Source organism: Hyla sarda, chromosome 5 (genome assembly GCF_029499605.1).
Source record: "Hyla sarda isolate aHylSar1 chromosome 5, aHylSar1.hap1, whole genome shotgun sequence".
Taxonomy (NCBI): domain Eukaryota; kingdom Metazoa; phylum Chordata; class Amphibia; order Anura; family Hylidae; genus Hyla; species Hyla sarda.
The window spans coordinates 30,295,337-30,307,796 of NC_079193.1; the positions used below are offsets into that span (position 1 = coordinate 30,295,337).

The following is a 12,460-nucleotide window of genomic DNA, read 5'->3' on the forward strand; positions in this document are numbered from 1 at the left end:
AGAGCAGAAGAAAATTCCCATAGCAAACCTATGCTGCTCTGGACAGTTCCTGACACGGACAGAGGTGTCAGCAGAGAGCACTGTGGACAAGACAAAAAAAATTTTCAAAAAGAAAATAATTTCCTCCCTAGCATACAGCTGCTAAAAAGTACTGGAAGGGTAAAGATTTTTTTAATAGAAGTTATTTACAAATCTGTTTAACTTTCTGGCACCAGTTGGTTTAAAAAAAATGTTTTTTTTCCACCGGAGTACCCTTTTAAGCAGGTTAGTCGTTGATGTTGTAACAATGCCTATCCAGCTCCAGGCCAGATTAATACGATAAGAAAGCCTCACTCACCTCTTAATTTCCTTATCTTGTCCCCCAAAGGCTATAACCGTCCGGATGGCTGCAAGAACCTCCTCGGCCACCGCTCCAGCTTTGGCGTAAGCCGTCAGCTCCTTGTTAGTAAACGCTGACAATATCTGTGAACAATAATCAGATTTACACACAAGGTGCTGACTGGTTTTAGAGAAAGAAATAGGAGCCAAAATGTTTCTACTGTACCTTTGCCCAAATACCCGCAGAAAGTGCCATAACAGGACTGATCGCCAGGATGACCAGGGTCAGCTTCCAGCCCTTAATAAAGCCGATAATAAACCCAACCAGGAAAGTAGTCAGTGACTGGAGCAGCAGGCCTATTTTATCTCCAATGCCTTCGTTGATTTTTTGAACATCACTAAAACAAAAATAGAATTGAAAAAAAAAAACATTTAAAGGGGTACTCCAGTGAAAACTTTTTTTTTTTTTTTTTTTTTTATCAACTGGTGCTAGAAAGTTAAACAGATTTGTAAATGACTTCTATTAAAAAATCTTAACCCTTCCAGTACTTATTAACTGCTAAATACTACAGAGGAAATTATTTTCTTTTTGGAACACAGAGCTCTCTGCTGACATCACGAGCACAGTGCTCTCTGCTGACATCTCTGTCCATTTTAAGAACTGCCCAGAGTAGGAGAAAATCCTCATAGCAAATATATGATGCTCTGGACAGTTCCTAAAATGGACAGAGGTGTCAGCAGAGAGCACTGTGGTCATGATGTCAGCAGAGAACTCTGTGTTCCAAAAAGAAAAGAATTTCCTCTGTAGTATTCAGCAGCTAATAAGTACTGGAAGGTTTTTAAGATATTTTAATAGAAGTCATTTACAAATCTGTTTAACTTTCTGGCACCAGTTGATTTAAAAAAAAAAAAAAAAAAGTTTTCCACCGGAGTACCCCTTTAAAAAAAAAAAAAAAAAAAGTTAAAATGTAGGAGGGTTGATATACCTTCAAAAAGACCAACAAGTGCAAAGACTGCTCAAGGTTGTGACATCACAAACACGGAAGCCTCAGTCCCAGCCACCAGACACCCTCCCCCCCCCCCCCTGCGATCAGACACCCCAGAGCACCCCTTTAAGTGGGTACTCAAAAGAACAGAAGCACCAACCATATCAAGACCCATGTGAGACAAACCCATTCGTGGTGAATATTTTAGGTGATTTTTCTACAAACAGTCTCTAGTCTAAAACTATGTAATGTATATAATAATTTTAGTTTTTTGTTATTATTATAAAAATGATTAATAATGATATTATTTATAGTTAGTTGTGTTATACATTCATTTTTATTTTTATTTATTTAAACATTTTTATTTTTTATAATGCTGATGAACTGTCCATGTTTTCTTATTACCGCTTGCTCTGCCTTGTATACAACGTGCAGGATCTATTTTAAGTTAGATGAATGAGAGATAATCACATCCTCCAAAGGTAACCATAGAAACAAATGAGGTAATTATGTACAAGGCGCTTCAACGATGAGACAGATCACCATAGTACAGTGTTTACCAACCAGTGTATCTCCAGCTGTAGCAAAAACTACAACTCCTAGCCTTTGGCTGTCCGGGCATGCTGGGAGTTGTAGTTTTGCAGCAGTTGGAGGTGCACTGTTTAGGAAACACTGCCATAGTGTCTCTGCTACCTGTGCATATATAATGAACTGAACTGAATTATCATTATGAAAATAATGAAATATATATATTTTTTATTTCAATAATGATCATAAATACTCAGAACTCATACTACCAACCAACACAACATCTCTGTATAAGGCTTTGTTCACACGGTGCAGTTTTTCCACATTTTTTTGTGTGTTTTTCCAGCAATTTTGCTGTGCTTTGGCGAAATTGAGGCAATAAGGGCATTATTTACTGGAATTTGCCTAATTTCTGTAATTGCTGCATTTTTTGCCAGAATCACTGGAAAATGCATCAAAACTGCATCACGTGAACACAGCCTTAATGTAACGATAGCACCTGGCCAGGCTTTGCATGCTGCGCTATGGTCAACAAGAAGTTACAGGCCTGGGCCATTTAGCAGCTGCGAAGGGGTATTGTATTTCTCCCTACCCTTTCTGGCTCTGATTTTAGCTTTCTCCTGATTTTTAGTCTTGTCTGTTTCAGTTTTGACGTCTTAGTTTGAATTTGCCATGGCCTTTGTATTTCTGACCAGTTCGTCTAGTTTTTAGCCTTTTCTCGTGATCTGTCTGTACTAATGGCTAGTTTGTATCTGTTACCTGAGCCTGTATCCTGACTTGTATTCAGACCTGTTTGTACTCGGTATAGGTCCTGATCCATTGCTTCTCTTGCTTGGTTCCTAGTCTTGTGTATCGTACTTCTGTTCATTCTTGTCTGTTACTTAAATCTTCACTTGTATTCTGACTTGTTTATGTTCTGTACTCCACCACTGTAAAGGTCCTGATGATTTGCTTCTCTTGCTTTGTCCCTATCCTTGTGTGTAGTACTTCTGCTTTTCTTTGTTTGAACCTAAACCTGTATTTTGACTTGTGCTTTGTACTCCATGGTATAGGTCCTGATCTATTGCTTTCTGCTTTTCCCCTAGCCTGGTGTTCTGTACCTCTGTTTAGCCTTGTTTAATCCTGAACCTGTTAATTCTCATCTGTATAGTGTCCCGATTTCAGTTACCTGTTCACTCACCTTCATTCCTGATAAACCTGCCGTTATATCTTCCTCGTAACCTGCTTGTCATTTCTCTTATACCTGCCGTATTACTTTAGTCCTGAACCTGTTAGTTTATACTTTATATACCTGCTGTTATATATTACCTTGGTTCCCTTTTTGTTTGTTCTTGCTTGTTTAACCTTCGTGTCTTGACCTGTTTCCCTGACCTCCTCCATACAGTTCTTCCGTCTATGCAAGGGGGGGGGGGGGGGGTGCTTTTATTAGTCAATTTCTGAAGGAATGGTAATGACATCTTTACAAGCTGTCAAAAAATGACCCCTGAACAGTTGTCCCAATTTAATCCCCGGATAGTCACTGAGGGTTGACCCAAGCAATTCCCTAATGTCCAAGGTGGAGCTACTACTTATGCCATTTTGGAGCCAAGCTGTAACACTGATCGATGTATATAACAGCTTAGCTGTAAACAGTGATAGTAATAGTGGCAATGAGGACTCACTCGGTCAGCCTGGTGTTCAGCTCTCCAGCATCATTGACATCAAACCAGCCGATCTCCTGCCTCAGCACCGCATGGAAGAAATTCCTTCTTATCTTCTTGATCTGTCGGGCAGCAGCCAGTGTCCAAAACGAGATCTGGACATAACCAGCAAGAAGCACAGCAAATCCTAACCCCGAGTAATAATAGGCATACCTGCAACAGGGAAATACGGTGTTAAAAAGAACACATACCGTACTATCCTTTTCCCATTACACATACACAAACATGATGATGTTCATGAGCCAACTGTTGTAATGATAAGTACTGTAAAGATGGATAGTAGCCATTATACTATACGGGGTTCGTTGCATTTGGAAAATATTTAGACCCTTTCACAATATTTTTCCATTTTGTGCTATAATAAAGTGTAATTGTCTTAATTAAATACTATACAAAAAATATTATACAGATAGTATAGAAATCCAGAAATCCATCTTTGTGAGTAGAAATGTGTGGGTCTTTATTAAAATCCTCAGCAGTAATACAGGCTTCAAAATCCGACATGTTTTCAGCATGTAAGAACGCTCTTTATCATGTTACCATTCAGCAATGACCTTTGCCTTTTGCTTTTACGGCCATGTAACTAAGTTTGTTCTGCTCATCTCTCTGTATAGTCAAGGCGGCTAATCCTGTAGATGTATTGTGGAAATATTTTATTGTTAATAGATAACCTGGAACCTATAATGCTTGTACTTTGTACCTTGAGATACCCAATAAACCATATTTAAAGTGGCAGATGAAAAACAAGAAAATAACTTATTTGATCTTATGTCTATGGATCAGTAATGAACTATGGTAGGTTGGAAGACCAATCCCCTATTACATTAGGGCACAAAAAATGAGGTGAGATGAGCATCTCACCTCAGGCGATCCCTTGGTCATACTGTACAGTATTTAAGACATAGGTAAGACACTTAAAGGGGTACTCCGGCGCTTAGACATCTTATCCCCTATCCAAAGGATAGGGGATAAGATGCCTGATCGCGGGGGTCCTGCCGCTGGGGACCCCCGTGATCTTACACGCAGCACCCCAGTTAAAATCAGTTCCCGGAGCATGTTCGCTCCGGGTCTGATTACCGGCAACCACAGGGCCGACGGCGTGTGACGTCATGCCTCCGCCCCTCAATGCAGCTTGACCTATGGACTCCTTGCTCAGCCCCCCATTATAAGGAAGGGAGGAGCTGCAATCTGCCTCTTTTTGCTATTCTACCACACTTCCTACTGAGGCACAGTAAAGACCAGACTAGTGTCCAGCACATCTGGAGGCCTCAAGCCTAACCTACAGCCACATGCCAGTAAGTCAAGTCATCTATGTCTGCTGTCTCTACCTACAGTCAAGTCTATAGTCAAGTCTATTATAGTCAGCGTGGCTGTCCTAAAGTCTGTCAAAGTCACTAAAAGTCCCAGCAAGCTGCAAGGACCTTCTGTGTTACTGGTCACCTCTCTGGGATCCTGGCCTAGAAAAAACTTTCAAATAAACAAAAAAGAAGAATGAAAGGAAGTCCCCCACCCACCACCACTCTCCGAGCTCATAAGGAAGCCGACTCCTGCACTTCCCTTAGAGGATATGTTCACATACAGTATTTTCAAATGATAATAAATACAGAATTCTGTTTCATAACGTGTCTTTACAGGTCAGAGAATCAGCAACAAGGGTGTCTTCAGCTGTTGTAAAGCTGCAGATCCCAGCATCGTAGTTTCACAACAGCTGCAGAGTTGGGCTATATGTGCACGGGGTAATTTTTTGCCATCATTTTGTGTGTGATGTCCCAGTACGGGATATAGTCCCGTACAGTGCTCAGGCCCTGTCAGGTTGAGTCCCTCTGTGTCCTAGGGGCTCTCCTGCAGCATCTCCCCCATAGGAATATATATTATCTATAGTGTTATGTGTGTTATGTATAAAGGACCTTTGGGTTAGTCACATGATAATGTGTCCACATGACGTGTTTGTTACCCAGAGAGCACCAGCTAACCAGGTGACCTGCAGCTTGACCTATGGACTTCTGGATCAGCCCCCCTTTATGAGAGGGGCAGCCATTACAATCTTTCTTTTTCTGCTGGGGTACAGTAAAGACAAGACATCTCAGAACAAGTGTCCAGCACATCTGGAGGTCTCAAGCCTAACCAGTAGCCACATGTCAGTGTGTCAAGTCATCTATGCCTGCTGTCTCTACCTACAGTCAAGTCAAGTCTATAGTCAAGTCTATTATAGTCAGCGTGGCTGTCCTAAAGTCTGTCAAAGTCACTACAAGTCCCAGCAAGCTATGAGGTCCTGCTGTGTTACTGGCCACCTCTATGGAATCCTGACCTAGCTGTAAAGACTATTTCCATCTGTCTACCTCAGTAAAGCTACCGTTAACCCTAACCTGGTCTTGGACTATTATTGCCCTGCCTAACCTTGGGATAGCTTAGCTACCTTCGGGTGGTTACTTAGGAAAACCACGCCCTGGCGTCACAAACATTTAGGGGTTAATAACACCTGCCCCTGGGCTATAACATCTGCCCCATACACCTCACCTTCCCACCCCGTGGCTCACCACATTTGTCTGGCTGGAAAATTTTGTCTACAGCAGGCGGACTGCTCAGAAATGCGCCGTCTCCACCTTACAGTAAATGTTGAATTTTAGCACGTTCCGGCAGGAGATAAGCCTCCATGATCGCTCTCTGCATGGTCCAGTCATTTGATAACATGTGATAGAGCTAAAGCTATTGGTTTTATACCTACTGTAAGATAATAGAAGAAAAAAAAACCTTGATATCCCACACGGCAATTAAGATTATTATTGTATCACCATTGTCTTATACTGTGGTCCCTCAAGTTACAATATGAATTGGTTCCAGGACGACCATTGTATGTTGAAACCATTGTATGTTGAGACCAGAACTCTATGGAAACCTGGCAATTGGTTCTGAAGCCCCAAAATGTCATCCAAAAATAGTGAGGATTAAAGGGGTGCTCCAGGAAAAAACTTTTTTTTTTTTTATATCAACTGGCTGCAGAAAGTTAAACAGATTTGTAAATTACTTCTATAAAAAAAAACATTAATCCTTCCAATAATTATCAGCTGCTGAAGTTGAGTTGTTCTTTTCTGTCTGGCAACAGTGCTCTCTGCTGACATCTCTGTTTGTTACGGGAACTGCACAGAGTAGAAGAGTTTTGCGATGGGGATTTGCTTCTACTCTGGACAGTTCTGGACAGTGAATTCATCAGAGAGCACTTAGACAGAAAAGAACATCTCAACTTCAGCGGCTCATAAGTACTAAAAGGTTTAAGATTAAGATTTAATAGAAGTAATTTACAAATCTGTTTAACTTTCTGGAGCCAGTTGATATATATATACATATAATATATATAAAGTTTTTTCCTGGATAACCCCTTTAAAGAAAAATAAGTAGATAACTAATATAGATAAAGCAAGTCCTTATATATAAAAGTAATAAAGATCTGCTGGGAGCTGTAAATCACTGTCTATGTAGAGGACAGGAGCTTCTTCAGGGTCCTGTACAGTACACGCAATGGGGGAGATTTATCAAAAATTGCCCAGTTGCCCATAGCAACCAATCAGATCACTTCTTTCATTTGTAACAAGGCCTCTGCAAAATGAAAGAAGCGATCTGATTGGCTGCTATGGGAAACTGGGCAACGTTTCCTCTGCACAGGTTTTGATAAATCTCCCCCAGTGTCCTAAAAAAATAGGTAAAGAGTAGTACAGAACATGTAATACCTCCCTATACTGTAGGGGGCGCTACTAGACACCAGTCAGTGCATGCACTTCAGTAATACAGGGGTTTACCAGTGATGTCCATTCTGATTTGTCAGCCATTGACGCGTTTCACAGATCTGAACTGTCCGTAGCATTGTATGTTGAGTCTGGTTTCAAGTTACAATGGTCCAGAAAAGACCATTGTATGTCGAAACTATTGTATGTTGAGGGATCACTGTAGTAACATCATCTTATGGAGTTGCTATTTATGCACTTGTCTAATATTGTGTTATAATGGCCGCAAAACAATCAGCCGATAATACGTTTTTTACTATCTTTACCGCCAAGTGGGTTGAAGTAAAACTGCACTTACGTTGTCATTTGATCTTGGAGCTGGTTGGATGCGTTTATCAAGGCTTCAACTGTAGAGAACATAAAAATTGTATTTCTCATTTGACAACATATCTCCAAATATAAAAAAAATTAAATAAGAAACAAGCTTATTGCCCCTATCAACCAATGATGACCAATACCAGTCCAAAAGAAGAGGTGATTGGGCTATATTCAAAACTGGGGTGTGTGTCAAATGGTGGCCCAATATAGTGGTGCTACACGGAAATAGAAGTGTGTGTGTGAACAATAACCAAACGGGGCACACCCCTGTAGGTCCTGCTGGGTTGGTTTATTCAATGTTCATGTGGTGACCCACGGGTGTATGGCGGGACCACGGGTGTAGCGGTGTAGGTGGTGGGGCCAGATGGTATTAACAAGATGTTTTTAACCCCTAGTGTTCGTGACGCCAGAGTGGTTTTTGGTACCGGAACCACACGAACGGTATCTCCGCTATTCCAATGGCTAGTTAAGGAAAGAGTCCACAACCAAGTTATGGTTTAACGGAGGCTTTACTGAGTTAAGAGAGATGGAATTATCTTCACAGCTAGGCCAGATTCCCAGAGAGGTGGCCAGGAGCCCAGAAGGATCTCGCGGCTTTCTGGGACCAATTAGACTGGTAATAGACTTTAGAGATTTGACTTCAGGCTTGACTAAAGACTGGACTTGACTATTTGCAGTGAAAGCAGACATAGACTTTTGACTTACTGGAATGACTGTAGCTTTGTGGTCTTCCAGATGCTGGTCACTAGCACTGAGATCTCTGGTGGTTGCTGTTCTCAGTAGTAGGTGCTAAGAAAAGGATCTTAGAATTGTAATGGCCGCCCCTTTTATAGTGATCAAAGCCCATTGGTCAAGCTGCGGGTCATAGGTTAAGCTGGTGTTCTCTGGGGAACATCACGTGACAACACAACATAACATGTGACACTCCACAGGTCCTTCAGACCTCTCACAGGTCCTGTAGACTAACTATACATTAATGTACTGACTATAATCCTATGACAACAAATGACAGTCTATAAACAGCAGGGGTGACACTAAAGGAGAGCCCCCAGGTCACTGAGGGACTCAACCTGACATGGCCTAAGGTAGTGCAGGACCATGTCCTGTACTGGGACATTACATTCATATGTTGAACATAGACATCCCTTCACCCCGTGATCCAAGCAGAGCTGGGGTAGCAGGAGCTTGCACCCGGACAACAGCTGCTGTTTCATGCCGTAAGGCGTTTCATCAGGTCACCAGTGACCTTACGGCGTGAAACAGCAGCTGTTGTCCGGGTGCAAGCTCCTGCTACTCCAGCTCTGCTCGGATCACGGGGTGAAGGGATGTCTCTGTTCAACATATGAACATTGAATAAACCAACACAGCAGCACCTACAGGTGTGTGCCCCGTTTTTCTCTTCTTTAATATTGGTCAATGATGATCAATGTTTCATATAAAGAAGCCTGATTGCTGACTGTTTCCTATGGGTGGCAAGGTCACCTCACCAGAGGCAGTTTTGGTATACTAGACATGCAATGTGAATTATGACATCATTTATAGCAGTGTTTCCCAACCAGTGTGCCTCCAGCTGTTGCAAAACGACAACTCCCAGCATGCCCGGACAGCCAAAGGCTGTCCGGGCATGCTGGGAGTTGTAGTTTTGCAACAGCTGGAGGTACACTGGTTGGGAAACACTTATTTACAGTATACTATTATTATATATATATACTCACTAGTCATATTTTTCCCGGCATCCACAAAGCTGTCTGTCATCTCTCCAAAGACCAGCATCATGAGCGGTAGGCCGGCACCATGCGCCATCGCTGCTATTGTTCCACCCAACATTAGAAGTTTGTCGACTCCTCCGGAATATCGGAACTGGAAAAAAAAAAGTTGCAATATCACTAAAAGGATCTTCAAGAACATTGGCCAATTCTGCATCTAATGCCGAATAACATAGGATGTTCCCAGTTGGGTTCGCAGTTGGGCCTTAGGCATGCTGGGAGTTGTTGTTTTGCCACAGCTGGAGGCACCCTGTTTGGGAAACACTGTCCTATGATTTATGGTTATATAAACATGAGCGAGTATCAGATACAATAACATTCTACATTCTGTTCTAAAATAATGACCTGCAATTCTACCCCGCCAGGAAATGGACGGCGCCTGTAGCAGTGTGCGCCCATTAGAGATCTAAGCCTGAATCATTAGTGATAAAAGGACATTAGCAGCAATTAAACTAATTCAATCAGACATTAGGCCCGAGCAATTCAAGACGTCCTGGGAGGAAACACGTAATGAGTGCCAACCAAATACAGTGGGGATCAAAAGTTTGGGCACTCCAGGTAAAAATTTGTATTACCGTAATGTGCATTAAGAAGCCAAGGAAAGATGGAAAAATCTCCAAAAGGCATCAAATTACAGATTAGACATTGTGTCAACAAAGGTTAGATTTTATTTCTATCATTTACACTTTCAAAATAACAGAAAACAAAAAAATGGCGTCTGCAAAAGTTTGGGCACCCTGCAGAGTTAATATCTTGTAAACGCTTTTTGTAGCCAGCCAAGAGTCTTTCAATTCTTGTTTGAGGTATCTTTGCCCATTCTTCCTTACAAAAGTCTTCCAGTTCTTTGAGATTTCTGGGCTGTCTGTCATGCACTGCTCTTTTAAGGTCTATCCATAGATTTTCAATTATGTTGAGGTCAGCAGATTGTGAAGGCCATGGCAAAACCTTCAGTTTACGCCTCTTGATGTAATCCCCCGTGGATTTCGAGCTGTGTTTAGGATCATTATCCATTTGTAGAAGCCATCCTCTCTTTAACTTCAGCTTTTTCACAGATGGCATCAAGATAGCATCCAAAATTTGCTGAAATTTTATTGAATCCATTTTTCCTTCTATTCGTGAGATGTTCCCTGTGCCACTGGCTGCAATACAACTCGAAAGCATGATTGATCCACCCCCATGCTTAACAGTTGGACAGAGGTTCTTTTCATTAAATTCTGTTCCCCTTCTCCAAACGTACCTTTGCTCATTCTGGCCAAAAAGTTCAATTTTAACCTCAGAACTTGTTTCCAAAATGCATCAGGCTTGTCTATATGTTCATTTGCAAAGTTCAAACGCTGATTTTTGTGGTGAGGACGTAGAAGAGGTTTTCTACTGATGACTCTTCCATGAAGACCATATTTGTACAAGTATCTCTTTATAGTGGAATAGTGTACCACAACTCCAGTGTCTGCCAGATCTTTCTGGAGGGATTGTGCAGTCAAATGTGGGTTTTGTATTGTTTTTCTCACAATCCTGCGAGCTGTTCTGTCTGATATTTTTCTTGGTCTTCCAGATCTTGCTTTAACTTCCACTGTTCCTGATGACTGCCATTTCTTAATTACATTCCGAACAGAGGATATTGACATTTGAAAACGGTTTGCTATCTTCTTATAGCCTTCTCCAGCTTTGTGAGCGTCAACTCTTTTCAGTTTCAGATTTCAAGACATCTGATTAGAAGAACCCATGGTGCTGATTGTTGGGACAAGGTCAGATGAGTCTAGGCATTTAAAGGGGTATTCCAGGCAAAACTTTTTATATATATATATATATATATATATATATATATATATATATATATCAACTGGCTCTGGAAAGTTAAACAGATTTGTAAATTACTTCTATTAAAAAATCTTAATCCTTCCAATAGTTATTAGCTTCTGAAGTTTTCTGTCTAACTTCTCAATGATGATGTCACGTCCCGGGAGCTGTGCATGATGGGAGAATATCCCGATAGGAACTGCACAGCTCCTGGGACGTGAGTCATCAGAGAGCAGTTAGACAGAAAACAACTCAACTTCAGAAGCTAATAACTATTGGAAGGATTAAGATTTTTTAATAGAAGTAATTTACAAATCTGTTTAACTTTCCGGAGCTAGTTGGCCTGGAATACCCCTTTAAAACCTTTGAGATTGACATCATCTGTTCTTCCCAGATGATGATTGAGAACAATCCATGACACTGGCAGGTCTCAGCTTTGCAAAGAGGGCAGTGCATGCTATAAATTTAGCAGGGTGTCCAAACTTTTGCAGACACCATTTTTTAGTTTTCTGTTATTTAGAAAGTGTAAATGAAATCTAACCTTTGTTGACATATTATAAAAATATCTAATCAGTAATTTGATGCCTTTTGGAGATTTTTCCATCTTTCCTTGGCTTCTTTATGCACATTAAAGGGGTTCTCCCTTGCTTATACTGTTTTATGTTGTTATGTTTGTGTGTTATGTGTGTATAAGTATGTGTTTTTTATGTGTGTTGTGATTATGTATATATGTATTTTCTTACCTTTTGTGAAGATCCAGAAGCTGGCCCCTTTTTCTTCCAGTGGCTTGCTGTGTAACCTCGGCCTCCGCCGTGTTGTGTTCGGTAAGTGGGATGTCGGGGAGTGTGTTCTTGCTTCTGTCCTTCCTATCTTCTGACGTCCGAGGCAAATTTCTCTTCCTGTTTCTTCCGTGGCTCAGCGACGAATCTGCGGCCTATTCCGGCGCATGCACAGGTAGTTTTTTTTTTTAACAATAAAGTTTTTTTTGTCTAATTGACAAATTGTCTGCGCTTGCGCGAAGCTACGCTATTAGCGTAGACCTAACGTATGCTACGCTGTTAGCGTAGCACTTGCGTACTCGCGCATGCGCAGACAGTTTGTCAATTAGACAAAAAAATCTTTATTGGTAAAAAAAAATAAAAATACCTGCGCATGCGCCGGAAGAGGCCGCAGATTCGTCGCTGAGCCACGGAAGAAACAGGAAGAAAAGATTCGCCTTGGACGTCAGAAGATAGGAAGGACAGAAGCAAGAACACCCCCCCCGACAT

General features: G+C 41.3%; 1 pseudogene; it reads right to left on the reverse strand.

Moving 5' to 3' along the window:
• Positions 1-12,460, reverse strand: part of LOC130273009 (ATP-dependent translocase ABCB1-like) — an 85,818-nt pseudogene that overhangs the window by 33,441 nt on the left and 39,917 nt on the right.